Consider the following 23,949-nt stretch of genomic DNA (forward strand, 5'->3'; position numbering starts at 1 on the left):
CCCCACCTTGGATGACAGGATCCTGGATCCCAGCCCCCTGCTTAATTACAGGGAGATCAGGCCCTACCCAGGACTACCGTGGGCTCCCTGGATCTCCCTAGATGCTTAGGGAAGGGTGGGGATGGGAGCCAAGTGTAGGGAACAGGGCCGTGTTTCCTCAGCCAATAGGTGAGCTCTCCTAGCGCATTCTGGGAGCTCTGGGACTCACTGCAGATTTGCAAGCACTGGGGAAGTTGAGGCAGGAGGGTAGTGAGTTCAAGGCCTCCCATAATCACATAGTGAGACCCTAAAAAGCACTGAGTTTGATCTGTGGAACTCACAGCAGAAAGAGAGAAACAAGTAGGGGCCGGAGAGATGGCTCAGAGGTTAAGAGCACTGTCTGTTCTTCTAAAGGTTCTGAGTTCAATTCCCAGCAACCATATGGTGGCTCACAACCATGTATAATGAGATCTGGTGCCCTCCTCTGGTGTGCAGGTGTACATGCAAGCAGAACACTATACCTAATAATAAATAAATCTTAGAGAGAGAGAGAGAGAGAGAGAGAGAGAGAGAGAAACAACTGAAATTTGTCCTTTGACCTCCACATAAATACAAACCATTCATGATGTGCGTGTCTGTGTGTGTGTGTGAGCTTGAGTGTACCCCTCCCCACACACCAATAATAATAAATAAAAATAGCAGTGCTTGGCTAGGATACATAAAGCCCTCATGGGCTTAAACCAGGTATGGTGGTGCACGCCTACAATTTCAGCACTTGGCCGGAGGATCAGAAGTTCAAGGTCATCCACAGCTACAGAAGGAGTTCAAGGCCAAGTTGGGCTTACATGGGTCTACCACTCCCGGCTGAACCCTTGTCTTTAAGAAGAAAAGAAAAGAAAGTGTGATCTGGGTGCATTATGTGAAATTCCCAAGTAATCAATAAAAATATTATGTTGGAAAAATAGAAAAGAGAGCCAGGCACGGTGGCACACACCTTTAATCCCAGCACTCAGGAGGCAGAGGCAGGCAGATCGCTGTGAGTTCGAGGCCAGCCTGGTCTACAAATCGAGTCCAGGACAGCCAGAGCTACACAGAGAGACCCTGTCTCAAAAACAAACAAACAAACAAACAAAACAAAACAAAAAACAAAAAAAAGGAAAAGAATGTGATTGTGATTGGTCCCCTTAGCTCATAACTAGACTAGGCCGTTAACTAACTAGCTGGATGGCTCTGAGTAAACCAGCCATCCCTCAGGGTTACCATTAGGCTGAAAGAAGATGACGGCCTTCAGCCCAGATGTCTTCTTTCAGCCTAGATGACCTCTGACACACAGGAGAGGGTGTGGCTTTCCAGCTCAGACCTTCTCCACAGCTTATAGAGAAAACAGGGGCAACTCTGTAGCCAAGGAAGCTGAGGGATTTGACTTAAGCTTTTTCACAGTGAGGTCCAGAGCAGGAAGGGGGCCTGGTAGGAGGAAGACCTGGGCTTCCATGCTGCCTGTGCCTCCATTGTACGGTGCTACCCTCCTCGGCCTCTTTCTTTTCCAGCCAAGGAAGCAAAGCTTGATTCTCTGGCACTTTCTCCATCCATAAGGAGACATATTTACCGATGCAGCCAGAGTTCCTGCCCTCCAGGGCTCCTTTACAATAAATGTGTGTCACCACCACATACTCCCTTCCCTGGGTGACATGTCAGCGCTGTCGGGGCCGGCTCCTGTTGCTGCCTTTGGCTGTGATTGTTGAATCAATCCCTTACTCATCGTTACTTCCGGTTGTCAAGCAAACAAGCAACCCTACAATCAATCTTTCTCTCTCCCTTTCTCTCCCTTTCTCTCTCTCTCTCTCTCTCTCTCTCTCTCTCTCTCTCTCTCTCTCTCTCTCTCTCTCTGTCTCCTCTTTTAACTACAGGAGCTCTGGTAGCACCTGGCTGGTGATGAATTCACTATGAAGCCAAGGAGAGCCTTGAAGTTCTCGTCTTCTGCCGTCCACCCCTTGAGTACTGGGCTCACAGGTGTGTGGTGCCATGCCTCGTTCTCATTTCACTGCTGGAGACTGAACCCAGGATTCCATGTGTTCTAGGTACACGTTCTGCCAACTAAGCCACATCCCCAACGCTGTAATGACAGTCTCAATGTACCCCAGGCACATTTGTCTAATGACTTTTGTAGGGTAAACCCGTTAGTACACAGTTGATGAGACAGGAAGGCCTGCAGGCTCTAACAACAGTTAATAAGCCCTGGCCTTGGCCTAGGCCTGGTACAAGGCCTGGTGAAGCCAGCATCCCTGCTCTTGTGGATTTATAATCCAGCAGAGATAGATGCTATTGAGAAAACAAATAGAGGCCCAGAGGGACACTTTTGAGCAGTGACATGATGAGCCCTGCTGTGCAAAGTCTAAGGGGGCCATCATGCATGAGTGGGCAGAGCCGCTGCAAAGGATGATGGTTCAAGAAGGTTCTAGCTGATGGCCAGGGTGCTTAGAGTGGGCAGACAAGTGAGAGAACGGTTCAAGAGAAGAGAGAAAGATCAGAGGCAGTTTGTGGGGAGCTGGGGAGTATGGATCCATAGCAACGGAGGGAGCCAAGAGGCACCTTGGCTGCTGCATGGAAAGTGGCCAGAGTGGCCAGGTAGGACGCCGCTATTATTGAAGGTAATGACCCTGGGAACTTGGCAGGGGTGGTAGTGGAGGAACAATGCATACATTCAAGACCCCTGGGGGGATCTTGGGTGCAGATGCACAGTCAGCAGAGAAGAAGGGAAAAGAAATGTCATGAGTGACTTAGAGGCTTTTGTGTTGCAGTTGGTCAGCTCCGGAGAGCTGAGGGAGGGAGGAGGGGGGGGGCTGGGCTTGGGAACAGGAAACTCTGCCTTAGCCTGTGAGGTTTGAGAAATACAGACAGACACACAGAGATGTCGGGGAGCTCAGAGCCGCAGGATGGGGTGTCAGCCTCACACCCACAGTTCCCCCCACAGCCTGTTAGATCAGCCCACCGTGAGACATGGTGGCTCCAGCCACCAGGACCTACTGCTCTGTGTGCAGAAAGGAGTTAAGTGGGGGCTGTGGGTGTGGCACTGAGCATCCTGATTCCAGCACTTGGAGATGGAGATAGAAGAATCAAAAGTTCAAAGTCGTCCTCTGGTACACCGGAGGCCAGTCTGGGCTACATGAGACCCTGTCAAAAGAAAGAAAGGAGGCAAGGGGAAGGAAAGGAGAAAGAAAAGAAAAAGGAAAGAGGGAAAGAAAGAAAGGAGTGGACTGAGACATCAATAGGAGGGGAGAGGGTATGGAGCCCTGAAGAGGGCATGGGGGACAGAGGACAGGTGCCTGGAAGCTAGCTTGGTCATTGCTTGCCTCTGGGAAGGTCAAACCACCAGGCTAGCATGGAGGCACTGCTGCCTCTGTCAAGCCCTGGGCTTGGCCAAGCAGGAAGCCCAGACACCCGAAGGTCAGCAATCTAAGCGGAAGGAGAAGGAAAAGAAGGTAACCACGGGACCAATAGGAAGATGAGGCTACTGAACAGCTCAGCAGATTCAAGAAAGCGTTTCCCAAGCTGAGGCTGGCCAGGTGGGACCGTGAGGGATGAAGAGGAGTTCACAGGCTGGAGGCCGCAAGTATGAGATTCTATTGCATACACAGAGGCGCAGTGCGCTCCAATAGCCTTCCAGTTGTTTCCACATCCCACTGAACTTTCCTCTCTAAGGCCAAAGGGAAGTCAAGGGGAGCCCAAATGGCCTGCTACCACTGAGCTAGGTGGTGTGGAGCCTGGCCAGGCTGAGTGCTGTCTCTTGACACTGTCTGGGTACAGTTTAAGACCAGGAACCAACCTACCTGCCTTGGTTCAAATCCCACTCCTATGCACCCACTGGGGGACCCTTAGCACCCAGGCTCCCTTCTTAGTGCCTTGGTTTCCTCGTCTAGAGCTCTGGAGGGTGAGGGTAGGCCCTGGAGGGCTGCTGGGAGAATTCCTAAGTTGGGCAGGGAGAATAGGGGCAGGAATCTGGCCCATGTAGCACCCTGACCACTCAGGGCCATAACCCAGCCCCAGGAGCCCATGTCAGCTGCCCAGCATGGCTCCATGCACACTCGCTCTTTTTCCCTTTTTCTCTCCCTCCATTTCTTCCCCCCCCCCACCCCAACCCCCCCACCGCACTGTCTTACTCACTGTTCTATTGCTCTGAAGAGACATCATGACCAAGGCAACTCTTAAAAAGGGAAGTATTTAATTGAGGGCTTGCTTACAGTTCCAGGCGGATAACCTATCATCATCCTGGCAGGCATGGGGCAAAGGGTTATATCCTGGAGAGAGAGAGACAGAGACAGAGACAGAGAGGAACAAACAGACAGAGATAGACAGAGAGACAGAGACAGAGAGAGACAGAAAGACAGAGGGAAAGAGGCTGGACCTGGCATGGGCTTTTGAAACCTCAAAGCCCACTCCCAATGACACACCTCCTCCAACAAGGCCACACCTCCTAATCCTTCCCAAACTGTTCAACTAGGGGCTAAGCATGCAAATACATCCGCCTATGGGCCCATTCTCATTCAAACGACCCAGCCCTCCCACCCCAGCCACACACAAGCCTCTTGGGTTTTGTTTTGCTTGTATTGCTATATGGTCAGACTGGAGCTTAGCATCCTCCTGCCTCAGCTTCTGGAGTGCAGGGATCATAGGTGTGTTCCACCATGGAATTTGGTGTTCTCACTCTCGCCACAGGGCTGCTACAGCACCTCTGTGGGAGTAAAATCTCCTCACATCTACCCCAATCCCTGTTCTGACCACAGGCTGATGCTTACTTTCCAGAGCCATCCCATAAGCCTTTGCTCTGATCCCTAAGACCCAAGTTCACATCTGGAATCCCTCTGAGCTATGTCTCCCTGTTCCTGCATTAAAGAGTTTGTTTTGTTTGTTTGTTTGTTTTTTAAGGCCTTGAATCATCCGACTGACTTGGCCAGTATCATCCGACAAGTCCTGGGCCATACCAGGCTACCCTGTCCTTGACTGTAGGGAAGCAAGGAGATGCCATGCGTAGATAGCGAGTTCCTTCTACGGGCAGTGGCTCCCATAGTCGTCCCCACAAGGGTCTGTGAGGGAGATCCCAGTCTCAGGGAATCCCACAACACTGTCCCATGAGGCCAGGGATCAGGGAAAGGAGAGGAGACACTGCAGGGAAGAAGTGGTAGGAATACAGTCCAATTTGGACCGCAGACATCCCTGCCATGGGCAGGGATCGGGCTCCGGCTCCACCGGCAAAGTTCTTGTCATGCAAGCATGAGGAGAGGAGTTCGGCTCCCTACAACCTAAGTGGAAAACCAGGTAGGCGTGGCCCAAAGACTAAGAAAGGGGAGCCTTGGGAAAAGCTAGCATACCAGATGGTAATAGCTGTCCAGGGGCTGGGCGCGATGTCACATGCCTTTAATCACAGCACTCAGGAGGTGGAGGCAGGAGGATCGATGTGAATTCGAGGCCAGCCTGGTCTACAAAGCAAGTCCAGGACAGCCAAGGCTATCACAGAGAGACCCAGGCTCAAAAAACCAAAATATAAAAAATAAATAAAAGCTGTCCAGGGTTAGTAAGAAACTCTTGCTAAGTAAGAAAGTAGAATATTAGGGAAAGGTGGAAGCGTGCTCAAGAGACCGCAGCCTCAAGCTTTCACATGCCTTCCTGCATGAATATGTGTACACATGCGCGCACACACATACACAAGCAAAATACATTTTTCCCAAAGAAAGAAATCAGTCATTTGGGGTGCTGCTGAGGCGGATGAGTCACTGTCCTTCCCAACTAGCTGACCCTGGGGCCAGCTCTCAGCCACAGCGCCCTGTGAAAGTTCATCAGACAATCCCAAGTCTTTCCAAGACAGCCAGCTAGAATGGGAACGGCTGGAGTTTGGGGCTTGGGGGACTTTTTTTTAGGTAAAGGACCAGAATGGTGGTCTGGGGTCCTCCAAGTTCCCCCAAATCACAGAGAACCAGGAGGCCTGCCTTAAGGTTCTAGGATTTGGCTGGACTGTGTCCTTGAAAGGAAAGGCCCTGTATAACCAGTGACAGTCCAACAGTGGGCCCATGTTAGCTCGGTGCAGGGATGGTACACGCATGTGTACCCTCCAGTGGTACTTTTCCATCCACCAAGCATCAAAGGGCTTGGCCTTGGTCACCACCCAAGAGAACTGTAAGTGTCCCCAGGTTAGCAGCCACTGGAGACCCAAGCCAGGAAACAGTTCCACAAGATAGCAGTCTCCCTGACTCCTCCCCCCACCCCCCACTCTGCTGGATTGCCTCTCAGAAGAACTCCCGCTCTTTTCCAGGCAATGCCCAGCCATTACACCATGCCTAATCCTGCTACTGCAGCCCACCTGGTCTTGACTATCACTTCTGTGGCCAGGCGGGCTAAGCGTGCCCAGAGAAGCCCCTGAATTACAGGTCGTCCTGACATGAGCTCAGGTCTGTGCAGCCCACCTGACCTCCCCACGCCTGGCCTCTGGGAGAGTGTTCAGGCGAGTCAGGAAAAGCCACAAGAAAAGTTTACAGAGGGGCAACAACAGCAGTCTACGCAATTCAGTAAATGCTGTCTGAGGATCGTGCCAAAGGCTGGAGACTTCAGAATGAGTCAGCGGAGTGCTAGCCACAGAGATCGCCAACTATGGGAGAGGGGGCCCCCAAAGTGTCACCAGGTTAGGAGTCTGCCTACCATTATTGCAAAAAGGCTTAAAATGGTTTTTTTTTTTTTTTTTTTTTTTTTTTTTTTGGTTTGTTTGTTTTACTGTGGATCTTTGGAGAGTTGGACACTCCAAAGAATAAAGTTCAAAGTGCCAGCTGATCCATCACAAAGCAGGCAAGTTATAACCAGAAGAGCCACACAGTAAAGGTTTCAGGCTTTGTGGGTCTACTCACTGCTGCCATTGTAATTGGAGAGCAGCTATGGGAAGCTCCCAGGTGAGTGGGTGTGACCGTGGACTAATAAAACATAACTCTTGGGGCTAGAGAGATGGCTCAGCTGTTAAGAGCATTTGATCCGAATTCATGAGGAGCCGAGTTCTGATCCAAGCAGCCGTCTAGCAAACAGGATGTCCCCACAAATGCCTGACCCCACCTCTGAGGCGGGTGGAAGTAGGAGGCTTGCTGGAATGTGCTGGCTTCCAGCTTGGCTGAGAACCTGTGCGCCCCAGGTTCAGGGAGAGTGCCTGCCTCAAAGGAAAAGGAAGACAGACAAGCATCCTCTTCTGGTCCCTACACAGGCATAGGCACCCACACAGGCATGCAAACACACACACATACACACACACACACACACACCCATTACTTTTGACATTGAAAGTGGGGCCTTTTAGCATTTTCCCATGCTTTTTTTTTTTCCTCTCTAGCTACTTGAGCTATAAGGATGAGGAGTTGCAGTTGGCTGACCTGTGTCTGTGTGGGGATCCTGGAAGACGGAGTTAGCCTTGGGTAGAAAGGGGCCTTGGCTGTCAGAGCACAGCTGTCAGGTTGATGGGGCTGGAGGCTGACAGCGGAGAGCACTCACTGCTCAGCTGGTGGATCCATTCTTCTCAGCCTTCTGTGGATCAAACCATTGCTCGCTGTGAAGCTCAGAAGCCATGGGTGAAAAGCTGAGACAGGAGCGTTGCAATGAGTTTAGGGACTGCCTGAGCTACATAGTGAGTTCCGTAGAGAGGGCTAAAGAAAAAAAAATTTTTAAAGAAATAGGTGGCTATTAATATAGAAGAATATGACTTATTAGGTCAATAGATAAAGAATCAAGAACCTAGTTTTCTTTCCTGTTTTTTGTTTTTCCTTGTTTGTTTATTTGCTTGCTTGCTTCCTTGCTCACTTGAAACAAGGTCTCTCTATGTAGCCCTGGCTGTCCTGGAGTTGACTGTGTGGACCATGCTGGCCTTGAACTCACAGAGATCCACCTGCCTCTGCCTCTGGGGTGCTGAGATTAAAGGTGTGGGCCACCAAGCTGGGCAACATGAGCTTTCTTTCAAGCCCCACTTCCCACTCTGGGGTGACAGCAATTAGGAGGTGGCTAAACATGATTCTAGGGTGTTTCCAGTGAATACACTGTAGACCCACAGGCACACCCTCCCTTCCAAGGCTCTGTCATTCTCATGGCTTGTGGCTGGTCCCGTGCTTCCTTGCAATGAGGTATTGCCACTGAGTGACTAAGCCAGCAACTTCCTTTTGTGTGTGTGTGTGGGGGTTTATTCTTGGTTTTTTGAGACATGGTTTCTTTGTGTAGCCTTGGCTGTCCTGGACTCACTTTATAGACCAGGCTGTCCTCGAACTCACAACAATCTACCTGCCTCTGCCTCCCGAGTGCTGGGATTAAAGGCGTGTGCCACCTCCACCCTGGCTTGCATCTTCCTCTTTGATCTTTTCTTTCCTGCTGTCACGTACCTTCTTGGTTCCCGGTTGGTGTGGTGACACACAGCACCATGGAGACCCACACCTCCCTCCACACCCCTGCACTAGGCTTTTGGCTGCGGAATCTCAGAAGCACAGTTGCTTTGCTAAGGGGCCTGAGAGCTTAACATGTGCATTAACATGGCCCCCTGGAGCCATTCCCTGCAGTGCTGGCAAGAGGCAAAGCTGTTCTCCAGGGGCCTGAGGGGATCCTACCAGACAGAATCTGGGACCACTATCTCAGAAGATCCTGAATGGCAAACATCTCCAGGGTGGTTAGGCCTGCCTACTCCTGCACCCTCAGGCCAGAACACCTACCCAGTGGCAGCCCTTGGCGACAGTCAGTGTTCTGGCCCATTTATCCAGCCATTCATCCATGTAGCTAACTAATATTTACTAAGCATTTCTTACGACTTGAGTCCCAGGCTGTGGTGGTAAGCACAGGCATGCCCCTGCCGTGCTGTTCATCACTGTCTGCTGAAGATGGACTTGGCTATCCATTGGCTTGGCAACTGTATACTGAGAGTCCTGCCACATGCCAGATATGCCTGCCCTCCCAGACTTAGAGTCTGGTGGAGGAGACGGATAATGAACGCGTAGACAAGGGCAATGTGTCAGAGGTGGTGAGTGAGCCGGGGAGGAGATGGAAAGTGCTGGGGAGTGGCTTTGTGGCTACATTAATCCGGGGAGACCTTGTTGAATAGAGATCTAAGTGGAAGAGTGGGGCGGGGAGTTTGTACAGACACGGGGAAGACAGTCAGAAGCCAAAAAGATAGCCAGTTCGAAGGCCTTGAGGTGATCAGTACAACAGTAGGGAGCAGGTCAGCTCTTGAAGATCTAGGAGTGGAGGGGTGGGTGGGGGGAGGGGCAGGGAGGTGGCCCAGAGAGGGTCTAGATCGGAAGAAGAAGACATGGCCTCACGGTCGGCTTCCCCACAGGGAATAGAACGCAGAGGGGTAGAGCTGCTGTAGGGATACTGGGAGAAGGGACCTAAACTTGTCCCAACAAGAGATCTAGGACCAGGTAATCCCCGTGGGGAATGTGAGAAGTTGTGGGACTCTGTTCTGTTCTGTAGGAAGCCACGGGCTTCCCTGATGGGTTGGCCGTGGGACGATAAGAGGAAGGGAAGCGGGCACCAAGGTTCCCGGGTCCCAGGGCGAAGGATGTGGTCTATGGGCGAGGAGGGTGGAGTCGCGGAGCTCCAGGCATGCTCTGCACTCCGAGGGTTGGGATACAGTACAGAGTCTAGTATCCTGGGGATGTGGGGGGCAAGGCTCATGTCCTTCAGGGGCACATGGGAGTGAAAGGTGTATGCCTGAAGGCAACACCAGGACACCAAGAAGGTGGAAAAGTGTAAGGATGCAAGGCCAGCCTTAGAGGGCGGGAGTGAGGAAAAACTGCCCAAGGAGGAGAGCCAACATGTGGAAAGAGATGGCTCAGAAACAGGGGACCCCCCAAATCCTGGGGATTCCATAAGGACGGTGCACTCTGGGGGATGGGGAGGCAAGAGGCACAAGGGTATGGACCAAATGTTAACCGTCTGCTACAAAAAGGGAGGTCACCAAGCTGGGGGTGGAGCGGGGGCATGGTGGCACACCCCTGTAATCCCAGCACTCAGAGAGGCAGAGGCAGGAGCATGTCTGTGAGTTCGAGGCCAGCCTGGTCTACAGTGTGAATTCAGGATAGCTAAGGCTACTCAGAGAAACCTTGTCTCCAAAAACCAAAACCAACCAAGCAAAGAAAGGTATGATACCAAACCAGGGAGGGTTTCCTGGAGGGAAGGGTGTATAAGCAGAGACTGAAGGAGTTTACATATGTCGCTTAGGAAACAAGGCAATGGGGGAGGGGAGCGGGGTGGGGGGCAGGACAGTGCCCAGCCTGAGGAAGCAACGTGAACACTGGACAGGAAGAACAGCTGTCTAGTGCCATTTGAGGAACTGAAAAAAGGGGGCAGCAGGGAATGAGGTTACCTCACGAGATCCTAAGAGTCAATAAGCCCTTGGTGGTGGGCGATGGGAGCCCACCCCATACATGGGAGAAGCAGGTTGGGAGAAGATACAAAGTCATGTGACAGGATGCAGGGAGGTTTTCTGGAAGCTGTGCATCATCAGTAAGGCACGAGGGCTAGAGGCTCGGGTCTGAGAGAGACCAGCCAGCTGGGCACCCATCTCACGTCTTGACGTCAGCCTGGTCCAGCTAGAGTTGTGTGCAGTGCCTTCACCATGCCTCCGGCTTCCCCTGAAGGAAGCCCCTTCCCCCCCCCCCCCCCCCCCCCCCCCCCCCCCGCCCCAAGCCAGGCAGTGACTGCTCTCCAGCCTTCATACTCAGTGCAGTGCCATGTGAGTGCCTGCGGGGTGCCCCAGGTCCTGGCACAGGGGCGGGGCAATGATCCAGGCAGACAGGCTCTGGGCTCTCATGGGGCCCTGCCCAACATATGGCCAGAATCAAGTGTAGTGTTGGGAAGGGAGGGAGCTGGAGAGAATCCCAGAAGGGTGCAGTCTTTAAGCTACAGGAGGTGGAAGAACATTTGCAGCATGAAGAAACTAAGAGAAGGGCAGGACAGGCAGGAGGGAGGAAAGGCGTCCAGGAGGATGGAACATAGGGTGTTGAGAAAAGATAATTGCCGGAGAAGGTGAGGGGCTCGGTACAGTCTCAGAAGGCAGCTTAGGAACTTGACCTTCTCCTGAGGGTGGTGGGGAGCTGTGGGAGGAGGGCCCAAGCAGACACCCATTTGCCCAGAGCATGAGGTCAGAGCAGTCTCATCACAAACCCCTTCTCTTACAGCCCCCTCCCCCCCCCCCCCCCCCCCCCCCGTCACGATGGCTTGGGCTCGTCCAAGACCTTGATACCTCTAGAACGGACCCCAAAGACCATGCAGGTATGCCCGGGACTTGTCACCGAGACGCGAGGCTGTTTGAATCACAGCAGCAGAAGCCACCCACTGGGACGACTGCCTTATTGAGAGTTTGTGCTCCCGATGCCACCTAGTGAAGAAGGATGGAGGAAATCCATCTGTTCACTAAGACTTCCCACCACTTCCTCCACAGTCCAGGGGCTGGAAGCAGCCTGCAGCCGCGCAGCGCCACCGTGTGGAGGAGGTGGGCCAGCGCAACAGGAGCCAGGGATACCGTTTGGTTGGTTGGTTGGTTGGTTGGTTGGTTGGTTGGTTCTGAGTCTTGAACCTAAGGTTTACCCAACCACGAAAGCGCTCTAAGCCCTGGGTTACGACCTCAGCCCTCTTTTTACTTTCCTTCTCCTTGTTCTTTAAAAAAAATTTTTTTGAGACAAGGTCTCCTTAAGTTGCCTAGGCTAGACTTGACCTCACTTTGTATGTAGCACAGGCAGGCCTTGAACTTGAAAACCTCCTGCTTCAGCCTTCAGAGTAGCTGGGATTAAAAGCCTGTGTCACTAGGCCCAGCTAAGCACACTTCATTATATACAGATTTTATGATGTATTTTTAGTTTAAGTTTTCAAGATGAAAACACCATTGGTCTGTTGGCAATTATTAAGTACTATATATCTAATGAAATATGTAGATGACATGGATTCTATATGTGACAAAAATGGACATATATATTGGTTTTTCGAGATAGGGTTTCTCTGTATAGCCCCGGCTGTCCTAGAACTCGCTCTCTAGGCTGGCCTCGAACTCACAGATATTCACCTGCCTCAGCCTCCTGAATGCTGGGATTAAAGTTGTACACCACTACCACCACCGCCAAGTGACAATTTTTTTTTCAGAGTTATTACCTCTTATGCAAGTTAAACATGGATTGCATTTTGTCAATAGGCTTCAGCACTTTTTCTACTGAAAGTGGTGTGTGTGTGTGCGCGCGCGCGTGCATGTGCGCGCGCGTATGTGTGTGTTCCCATATGTGGAAGTGCACCTTTGTAGGTGGACATGTGGAGATCTGAGGCTGACACAGGGAGCCTTCCTTCACCAATCACTCTTCTTCACAGAGGCAGGGTCTCTCAGAGCGTGGCCATATGGTAGTCGGCTTAGGCAACTTGACCCAATGATCCCTTGCATCCACCTGCAGAGCCTGCCATTATGTGCAGCTGCCGGGCCCACCTGGCATCTGCGCGGCTCTGTGGATCTGAGCAACACCCTCACACTGACCAGCAGCTGCTTTACTCACTGAGCCCTCTCCACGCCTGGCGATTGAAGTGATTTTTATTAGCAGTTTTTTATTACCTTTGATGTTTCTTTGTGCTTCATGTTTTAAAAGTCAAAGCATAGTCTATACATACATACATGCATGCATACATACATACATACATACATACATACATACATACATATTCTTTTAAAACTTCATTCTGGGTTGGTTTGGTACTTATATTGATCTTGTTACTGTTTTGTTAACTTGTCAGTGGCTGTGGGAACACCAGCAGAACACAGCACACCCTGACTTGTTCAAGCCTAACACTAACAAACATGGTCGTCTTCAACACTGGTGCAAAAATGCAGGGACCTCAGGCCGCTGAAAACCCCTTTTATCCCTCTGGCTTATGTTCTGGTGTCACCTGGTACCGTCTCATGCTTGAGTTCTTTCTGTATTCCAAACTCCACATGCCACTGTTGTCGTTATTGTTTTGTACAGACAAACTTGCTTAAATGAACAAAATCACGGTCCTCACTGGCCATTATGCCTTCCTTACCTTCATGTTCCTGTGTGGGACTTCTCAGCCTGGAAATTCCTGTCACTAACAGCGGCATGTGCTGGCGATACATGTTTGTTTCTCATTTGCATGAAAGGCTTACGCTTCGCCTTCTCTTTTCATTTGGTAAGTATGTATATGTACGCACGCATGTGTGTAGTGTATGTGACTGCATGTCGGTGCGTGTGTGTTTGCATGAGGATGAGCATGTGGAGGTCAGAGGTCATCATCAGATGACTTCCGTTATTCTTCTCCAATGTTTGAGTCAGGGTTTCTCAATGAGCCAGCACTAACCAACTGGCTAGGCAGGCGCATTGGCCTGTAAACGCTGGGGAACCCACCTGTCTCTAACTGTCCCACCCACCACTCAGGTTGTGGACATCCATGACCACACGTAGCATTTATACATGCACACTGGGGATCCCAACTCAGGCCCTCATCTTGGTGGGGCAGGCAGTTTACCAACTGAGCTATCTCTCCGGCTTCACTGTCACTTCGGAAAGGCACCTTCTTTCTCTGTGCAGCTGTATTATTTTCCAGGGTGTTGACACAAGAGAAACTGAGAGAAATAGCAGAGACTTCAGTGGAACAAAGAAACAAGCAGCAAGATGGGAGAAGCCAAAGCCAAATGCTTGAACAATTACATTACACATAAATAGACTAAATATTACAACAAAAAAAACCAAACACTACCATATCAGATTTTTAAAAAAGATTTTATTTATTTGTTATCTATATAGTACTCTGCCCCCATGTGTGCCTGCACGCCAGAAGAGGGCACCAGATCTCATTGTAGATGGTTGTGAGCCACCATGTGGTTGCTGGGAATTGAACGCAGGACCTTTGGAAGAACGGCCAGCCAGTGCTCTTAACCTCTGAGCCATCTCTCCAGCCCCCATATTAGATCTTTTAAAACCCCCAACCTTGTACGATGCTGATGGTGGAGGTGTGACAAACATAGGGATAAAGAAACAGGGGGAGCTTGTGGTGAGCAAACAGATGGCAGTGGGCAGTTCCATTGGGCAGAACCAGGCTATGAGAGAGCAAGGCCCTGCTAAAGATAAAGAGTAGAGGGAATTGATTTATCACGCAGATACAATTCTAAATTTGTGTACAACCAATACTATAGCCTTGAAATATATATAAGGAAAAAAAATCAACAGAACTAAAAGAAGAATTAGGCATACCATTCTTCCACTGGCCGAACACACACATACAACGTGATAAAAACTCATGTGTCTTCAAGGACATCATTGAAGTGTCGTGTGTATGTTGTGTTTCCTTAGAGGAACAGAAACAATGAGATGAATATATATTGTATGTATTGTTAGTATATATTACAGGATTTATTAAGTTGGTTACATTAAAATAGCAATCATGGCTGAGTCATAGCTGAGAGGCTGCCACCTCAGTAGTGGCTCAGTGCTTGAGGCTAGACACCTCAGCAGTTGGAGCCATCCCACGGTGTCTGTCTCTCGGCTGGAGGCCAACAGTAGTTGCTCACTCCATAAGGCTTAGAGTCCCAATCTGGAACCAAAAAGCTGGAAGGCTCGAGGAGAGCCACCGGTCCTTAATCAAGGATGGAAGCCAGGAAACACTGGCTTTTATAGTGAAGGAAGCAGGAAGTAGGGGCACGGGGAAGGAGGAAGGCAGCAAGAGGGAGAGGGCGCAAAGGTCTAATAATCTTCCCCTTCCCCTGCTCCTTTTCACCTGGACTGCTACCAGAGGATGGCACCCTCAGTAGAGGCAGGTCTTCCTGCATTGGCTAAGGCGGTCAAGACAGCTTGCCAGCTAAGGCTTTCTACTCAGGTGACTCAACCCTGTAAGCACTGGAGTGATGGCTCAGCAGTCAAAAGCTTGTGTTGTTCTTAAAGGGGACCTGGGTTCAGTTCCCAGTAGCCACATGGTGGCTCATAACCACCTTGAAAACTCAAGCCCCAGAGGATCCAACGTCCTTTTCTGGCCTCCACGGGCACCGGACACACACATGGTGTACCTACACACATGCAGGCAACACACCAGACACATAAAATAAACAAATCTTAAAACAAAAGAAAAGACAAAACCCCCAACCATGATACCGAGTTCTTGCTATTGCTTGGAACTTTTGTTGACTCTGTATTGATTTGTTAAGACGATGCCTGCCTGACTTGTCCATTGCAAAATTGCTCTCTCTTTTTCACTAATAAACATTTCATGAGTGGCCAGATGTGGTGGCGCACGCCTTTAATCCCAGCACTCAGGGAGGCAGAGGCAGCTGGATAGCTGTGAGTTCAAGGCCAGCCTGGTCTATACAGTGAGTTCCAAGGACAGCCAAGGCTACACAGAGAAACCCTGTCTCGAAAAACAACAACTACAACAACAAAAATCTCATGAGTGATGTATTTTGAAACATGTAACTAGGGAACTCAAAGGTGCATGTGGGTATGTATATATGTAATGACTGGTGTGTGTGTGTGTGTGTGTGTGTGTGTGTGTGTGTGTGTGTGTGTTGCACATGTGTGGGCATGCATGCTTGCATCACTGGGTACCAGGCATCTTTACCTGCCCCAAATCATTTTGTTTTGTTTTGTGGAGAGACAGGGTCTCACTATGTAGTTCTGGGTAGGCTGGAAGTCCCTATGTAGACCAGGCTGGTTTTGAACACACAAAAAAAGTCTTCCTGCCTCTGTCTCTCGAATGCTAGGATTAAAGGTGTGTGCCACCGTGCGTGGCTTTTCAACAGGGTTTCTTGGTTTTCCACTGCATGCAGTACACAGGGCTGGCTGCTCTGTGACCTCTAGGGACTCTTGTCTCTGCCTCTCATCTTGCTGCGTGAGTGCTGGGATCCCAGAGAAGGCACCATATCTTCACAAGGATGCGGCCAGCGAGTGTTTTATCCACTGGGCCAGCTCCCCTACCTTCAGTCTTCATTTTGATGTTCAAATTGCTCAGGGTTGGAGGGCTGGAGCGATGGCTCCGTGGTTAAGAGCCCTACTATTTTCCAGGGGCCCTGAATTTGGTTCCCTGCATCACACTGAGTGGCTTGCAACTGTCGCTAACTTCAACTCTAGGATGGTTTTGGAACTGATGCCTCTGGCCTCCCATGGCACCTGCTCACACACCCCTCCCCTCACTGGCACGTGTAACTAAATTTTTAAAAAAGAAATGCTTTCCACATCTGTCCAGTGGGAGCTCTTGGCACTGTTTGGGGCTTGGGCCCCCTGGCAGTGGTCCGGTCCTGGAGAAGCTTCGGCTGGTTTTGTTTGTTTTTCAGAAGGGTTTCCCAGGCTCTATCCCAGGGTCGCCTCAAAGCCACCGCTCTTCTGCTTCAGCCTCCGGAGGCCTGGGGTTAGAGGTGTGCACTGCTGCGTGCAGGCTTATTCACACTTGCAATTCCCTTTGCAGCAGTGAGAAATCTGGCTTTATTACTTTCATATCATTGCTTCTCCTCAAACCTACCTAAGTATATTAGCTACCTATGGCTTCCTAACAAATCATTAAACTCTCTGGTTTAAAACAATAATCTCCCTAAGGCCCATGTTTTCTCTGTCTGCCTCATGTGTGTGTGTGTATGTGTGTGTGTGTATGTCTGTATCTGTCTGTCTGTCTATCTCTTTTTGCTTTTGCTGTTGTTTGAGGCAGAGCCTCATGTAGTCCAGGCTGGACTTGAACTCCTGATTCCTCTGCCTGTACCTTCTGAATGCTTCATCTCCTCCCCCTCCTCCCCCTCCTCCTCCTCCCTCTTCCTCCTTCTCCTTCTTCTTTCTTTTTTCTTTCTAAGACAGGGTTTCTCTGTGTAACAGTCTCAGTTTCAGCTGTTCTGGAACTTGCTTTGTAGACCAGGCTGGCCTCAAACTCACAGAGATCCACCTGCCTCTACCTCCCGAGTGCTGGGATTGAAGGTGTGGGCCACCGCCGCCCAGAGCAAGGGTCAGGAATTTGAGAACAACGTCACTAGGGGATTCTGACTTAGGATCTCTTGTGTCTTGCGGGTTTGCCATCATGTCTCTATAAGGCTGCAGTCATTTTTTGTTGTGTTAATTACATTTATTTGTTTGCTTGTGTGTGTACATCTGTGTGTGTACGTGTGTTGGGGGCGGGGCATGCATGCATAACAGAGCAGATGTGAAGATCAACAGACAACATGTGGGAGTTGGTTCTCTCTACCATGTGGGCTTTAGGGGTTGGATTCAGGTCATCAGGGTTATCAGCAAACAGCTGTGCAGGGCCCTAGCTATTCTGAGGAAGGCTAGGCTAGGGCTGAGGCCACACCCCCAAACCACAAATCTTCCTTTAATTTCAAACAGACCAGCAGACAAAAAGTTAGTAAAAACTCGCAGTTGGTATAGGTTGTTGGAAGGAAAACACTGCTGATCTCCACATGTGCTCCGAGTGACAAAATGGAGGTGGCCATGTCTTTTATGATGTCACCTCGGGAATTACGTGTTGGCTTGGGGGTGTGGCTCAGTGGGTAGAATGCTTGGCTGGCATGTGAGAAGGCCTGAGTTCAGGACCTGTGCAGGCATGGACCAAGTACAGTATCAAAAGCCTGTAATCTCATCCCTTAGAGAGAGGCAGGAGGATTAGGCATTCAAGGTCATCCTCAGCAACAGAGAGAGATGGAGGCAACCCACAGATACAATCTTCATTTAAAAAAAAACACTGACAGGGCATGGTGGTGCATGCCTGTAATCCCAGCACTCAGGAGTGGGTTGCTGTGAGTTCGAGGCCAGCCTGGTCTACAAAGTGAGTCTAGGACAACCAAGGCTACACAGAGAAACCCTGTCTCGAAAAAACCAAAGGGGGGGGGGGAGTAATAGCAGCAGCAGCAGCAGCAGCAGCAGCAGCAGCAGCAGCAGCAGTAAATTCTATTTTAATCATTAGCCAAAACTGTGTGTCATTTCATCTAGCCCATCAAAAACCTTCCCCACAAGAGCTATGAAAGGGCTAAAATAAAAACCAGGAGGAACAAAAAAATTGTACCATGCCTTGTGGGGGGTGTGGCACTTCCCCTGTACTGCTGGGAGTGGAGGAGAGAAAGGGGTGCGGCATTCACCACAGCTCTTGGGGGTAGTGAAAGTTCCAGGCTAAGTCCTGCTTCGTCTCCCTGTGCTCTCTCAGCAGGAGAGACAGAGGGACCCACTGCTCTGTGGCCCCCACAGTTGCACCCTCGAGTAATGGGGCATTTCCTGCCAGGAGCCCTGCTTCAGCCTGAGTTTTGGCCTCCATCTAGTACCCACCGGGAGAGGGCAGGGAAGAGGGAGGGACTGCAGGTGAGTCGAGGTCAGTGGTGTGACTGTCTCTGGGTGGGTGACAGGTGGCAGGGCTGGCAGCTCAAACATGCCCAGGTAGAATTCAGAGCCGTGTGTGTGTGTGTGTGTGTGTGTGTGTGTGTGTGTCTGTGACTGTGTGTCTGTGTGTGTATGTGTCTGTGTCTGTGCGTGTCTCTGTCTGTGTCTGTGTGTGTCTATGTCTGTGCGTGTGTGTCTGTCTGTCTGTGCGTGTGTCTCTGTGTCTGTGTCTGTATCTCTCTGTGTGTGTCTGTGTGTTTGTATTTGTGTGTGTGTGTGTGTGTGTGTGTGTGTGTGTGTGTGTTTCTATTGCTGTAATGAAATACCATGACCAAAAGCAATGTGGGGAGGGAAGGCTTTATTTCATCCTACAGCTTACAGTCCAGCGTGAAGAGAACTCAGGGCAGGAACTTGGAGGCAGGAACAGAAGCAGAGACCACGGAGGAACACCGCTTCCTCGCTTGCTCCGCATGGCTTGCTCAGCCTGCTTCTTTACATAGCCCAGGAGTGGCACCCTCCATAGGAGGCTGGGTTCCCACACATCAATGGTAAATTAAGAAAATGCCCCACACATTTCTTTGCCTACTGGCCAGTCTGGTTAAAACATGTTCTCAGTTGAGGGTCCCTCTTGCCAGATGTCTCTAGTTTGCGACAAGTTGACACAAATTCTAACCAGCACACAGGGCACCCCCAATCCACTTCCGCGTCTAAGTGGTCTGCGGCAAGTCTCTTATCTGGGCTTCCTCTTCTTTGGGAAAGCTGTCTGGGTGATGTAGGGAACCTCAGGTGGTAGGGCTGGGAATGCAAGTGTCTCCTCCCTGGCTCTGGGTTCCAGATCCCTCTCTTCGGCCATCTTTGTCTTCGGGACTAGGGCGAGTCCATACGGCTGTGAGCACCACAAGCAGGCCTTGTTTGTGTCCAGTGGCTGCCTGGTTCTAAGCCTGTCTCTGGGCTTCATGTGGGGCCTGGACCTCACTCTCCCTGCACCTCATCTGGGACTGGGGGGTGTAGCAGATGCCCAGGTGGGTTGAAGGGACCGAAGGATGGATGAAGGATGGAGTGAGGTAGAGGGCAAGCCAGGGGTGGGGGTGGGGCTTGGCACTTTGTAAACCACCCCAATATAACCCCCCCAAGGGCCAGAGTGAGCCTGGTCAGATCTCTACAGTTTAACTCATGGTGTTAAAACCCCAATATCAGCCCTTAAACCCCACTCAAGGGTGTGAGATGAAACAATACTCAAGGGAGGCTGGGGCGGGATGGGGCTGCGAGGACTGGACATTGCTAAAATGGCACGGCTAGAATCACATAGCCTCCATGAGCACTGGCCCATCTCCAAAGGCATGAGCCAATCCCAGCTGGAGTCACATAGCCTCCCTGGTACTAGCCAGTGCCGGTTAGAGTCAAGTGGCCACAGATAGGACTCCCCTAGAGGCCTTTAAAAGAGCATGCTAGCTTCTCCTTGTGGTTGCCGCCATTTTGTGTAGATGGTTGACCCCTGCATGCAGGTTGTTTCTACAGAATAAATGCTCTTTGTTTTTACATCCTATTTGAGTCCGGGGTCTTCCTTCAGGGATTTTCGGACCTTCACACCCCAACCAGCTGAAACTCAGTCTCAGAGTCAGACCCTCATGTCTCTAAATATCAGTTGCCTCCAAGAGGCTAACTCCAGATTTCCTCCTAAAGTTACTGAAGGAACAACACAGGGTCAAGGGTGAAGAAGCAGGTGCGTTGATATGGGGATCCTGTGCAGACAAGAGACTTCCTAGGGGTCAGGTCTCTAGTTCTGGTGTGCCAGAGGTCAGGCTGGGGTGAACTCTAAAATTGAGAGAACACGGACCCTTCGCTGTTGAGAAGAAGACCGCAGCGGGTTGCTGAAGAAACCATTACAACACCCTAGCCGTACAGGAAGGCAAGCAAGGTCTTCTAGAAAGAATTCCTGTCCCATCAGGTACAGTGGAACAAGCTGAGACAGGAGGATGGCTGTGAGTTTCAGACATGTTTGGACTACACAGAAGAACCCGTTTCAACACCCCTGGCTCCTAAAAGGCCATTTTTAGAATGTTGTTTCCGGGCCACATCTGCCACTCTGAGGGCCATGCCAGGATTTGTCACTGCGCCTATAGAACACTTCCATGTGTGTAGCTCTGGTCACCATACGAATGCTTCATCTTAGCGGCCAGCCCTCTAGGCTTCAGGTCTTGCATGCCCCACCCCCCACCTGGGAAGGCCTTTGTCCTTCTCTCCCTCCCCTTTGCCTGGCACACCTGCACAGTCACCTGGCACACCTGCACAGTCACCAGGCACAGGGAGGACAAGTGTCTTCCCTGACCTCACACCTAGGCACAAGCAACTCTCATGTCCCCACCCCAGCTTCCCTCTCCCCTGCATCTGTGTGTCCCTGAGCTCAAGGGGACCCAGTCTTCTCTGTCCCCCCAGCAACAGTAGGGCCTCAGCACAGAGGCCACTGTGCAAAAGCATTTGGTTGGTTGGTTTGTGGGTTTTTTTTGTTTTTGTTTTTCCAGACAGGTTTCTTTGTATAATATCCCTGGCTGTTCTGGGACTCACTCTGTAGACCAGGCTGGCCTCCAACTCTCAGAGATCTGCCTGCCTCTGCCTCCCAAGTGCTGGGATTGACAGTGCCTCCACTGCCAGGCTGTTTGGTCTGTGTTTTGACTATGTAGCCTAGGCTGACCCAGAACTCACTATAGACCAGACTGGCTTCCAATCTGACATAGTCCTCTTGCCTCTGCCTCCCGAGGACTAAAGTTACAGGTACCTGGCTGGGGGTGGGGGGGGGGGCGGGTGTTCAGGACAAGAGGGTCTTCCTGCCCCCCTCAGAAGTTCATCTGTGGTCAGAGCTGGGAAGTCTCCTGGAGACAATTCCCTGAAACATCAGCAAGCATACCACAGGGGAGCCTAATGCCCTGCGCCAGACCCTGCTCTGACCCTGCTGCAAAACCTGCTTTCAAAGAAGATTCCCAGGTGACACACAGGCATGAAAGCCTCAAAATAAAATATGTTAATTTTTTTAAAAGTTGAGAAGCTTTGTCGTAATTCCCCACCCGTGCCCCAACCCCCAACCCTGGCTCTTCTAGAGCAAACCGAGGGATAAGACACCTTCCAGAACCAGGCTCGCCGCTGTTGTGCCTGCATTACAATCCCTAGCGTACCCACCTTTCAGACCTTCCCCTGAGAGCCTTGGGAGGCCTTTGCAAGGCCCACGCGCGCCCCCTGGTGGGAGCAGGAGGACACGCACGGTCCCCAGACTAACGAAGGTGAAGGCAGAGAGCAGCTGGGAGCCAGCAAGTCGGGAAGTGAGGGAGGTAACAGTTTGAACAAGGACTTCTGTGTTGACTTTGGTGTGACCTCATTCTATAGGTGAGCCTGGGCCTCCCAGCACCTTCTCCGAACCTCCTGGGTGGTGGCGCCCCTGCTCCCAGGTGGCGTGATAGCTCTACTGACAGAGCAGCAAGTGCTTAACGCAGAGACCAAGGTCTTAGCTGCAAAACTGGGCAATGAAAATGTGCCTACTCTTGGGGGCTGGAGAGATGGCTCAGTGGTTAAGAGCACTGCCTGCTCTCCCAAAGGACCCGAGTTCAATTCCCAGCACCTACATGGCAGCTTACAACTGTCTGTAACTCCAAGATCTGACACCCTCATACCAACATACATAAATTAAAAAATTAAATAAATAAAAAATATTAAAGAAAAAAAAAAAAAAAAAAAAAGAAAATGTGCCTACTCTTAAAGGGGCTTTTCCTTCCCACTGCCCAGAAACGGCTTCACGCAGCCCACCCCCATGCAAGAAGCCAAGACTTGCTCCTGTGAAAAGCCCAAACGGCTAGAGCGGAACGGTCCCTTCCAGGTCTGAGGAAGGCTGTGACCCAGTTAGTCAATAAAGCGCGGCGCTCCGTGTACCCAGCTCTGAACCAACCTCCCCAGTTCGGTAGTCAAACCTGGGGCACAGGCCTCCAATCCCAGCCCTTGGAGCAAGGCAGAAAGGCTGTGACTTCGAGGCCAGCCTGGTTACATACAGCCTTAGTCAAACAAGGGAACAAAAGAATTATGGTTAATGAGGACGGTGTCTGTGACTACAAATGTGACAACTCCAGGTACCTCACATTAATGAAATCATGGAATATTTACCAGCATGTCTGCCTTCTTCCCGAGGTTCATCCACGTTACAGGAATGTCAGAATGCCAGTTTTTCCTAAGGCTGGGTAATATTCCAGTGGAGGTGGGGGCGGGGCGGCGCGCATTAGTTAGGTTGTTACTGCTATGGAGGGACACAATGGCCATGGCAACTCGTCTAAAGGAAAACATTTAACTGGGGCTGGCTTATAGTTTAGAGGTTTGGTCCATTGTCATCATGGCAGGAGGCTAAATTCTTTCTACATCTTGCCAGGTGTGGTGGTGGCGCACGTGTACTCGGGAGGCAGAGGCAGGCAGATTACTGTGAGTTCGAGGCCAGCCTGGTCTACAAAGTGAGTCCAGGAGAGCCAGGGTTACCAGAGAAAACTTCTGCTCTCAAAAACCAAAACAAAAACAAAAAACCACACACACACCACACACACACACACCCAGAGGAGAGAGAGAGAGAGAGATGAGAGAGAGAGAGGCTGACGAGAGAGATGATGAGAGGAGAGAGAAGAGAGAGAGAGAGGACCCCCCCCCCCCCCCCCCCCCCCCCCCCCCCCCCCCCCCCCCCCCCCCCCCCAGGAGGAGGAGAGAGAGAGAGAGAGTTCTACATTTTGATCTGCAGTCAACCTAAGCGAACTGTGAGTCTCTGAGTGGGCATCTGAAGCCTCAGAGCCCACCCCACAGTAAAGCACTTTCTCCAACCAGGCCACCACTCCCTATGGGTCAAACATTCCAACACATGAGTCTATGGGGACCACGCCTATTCAAACCATCACATTCCACTCCCTGCCCACCATGGGCTTGTAACCATAAAACAATACAAGAATGCATTTAGTCCAACTTCAAAAAGTCCTCATAGCCTATCACAGTCTCAACAATGTTTAAAAGGTCCAAAGTTCAAAGTCTCTTCTGTGACTCATGCAGTCTCTTAACTGTAATCCCCTAAAAATAAAAATAAAAAAAGGCAGGTCACATCCTTTTAACAGCAATGGCAAAGGCTATGCATTACCATTCTAAAAGGGAGAGACCAGAGTGAGGAAACACTGGACCAAAGCAAGACCTAGAGCCAGCTAGACAAAGTCCACATTCTGCACCTCCATGTCTGGTGTCAAAGGGCGAGTCAGCTCCAGCTCCTTTCAGGTTTGTTGACTTTTTTCTTCTTCTCTCGGGCTGGTTCCACTCCCTGTTACCAGCAGGGCTCCCACAGCTCTGGCATCTCCAATATCTTGGTGTCTCTGAGGCAACCTAGGCTTCACCCTCCCAGCTTCACACAAAGGCCTCTCTGGGCCTCCACAAAGGGACCACCCCTGACACAAGCCTGGCCTCTGCAGCTTTCCTTAGTTGAGGAGGAGATTCCATGACCTCTTTCTTCTGTCCCTGACTCTAAGGTGAGAACCACGTGACCTAAGCTGACAAGATCTGGCCACTGCTGGGCCTGGAACATGGCCCCCTTGTTTGATTATGTCTTCACCAGCCTTCTGGTTTGGGTGGTTTC

This window comes from Acomys russatus, chromosome 24 (assembly GCF_903995435.1).
Source record: "Acomys russatus chromosome 24, mAcoRus1.1, whole genome shotgun sequence".
Lineage (NCBI taxonomy): Eukaryota > Metazoa > Chordata > Mammalia > Rodentia > Muridae > Acomys > Acomys russatus.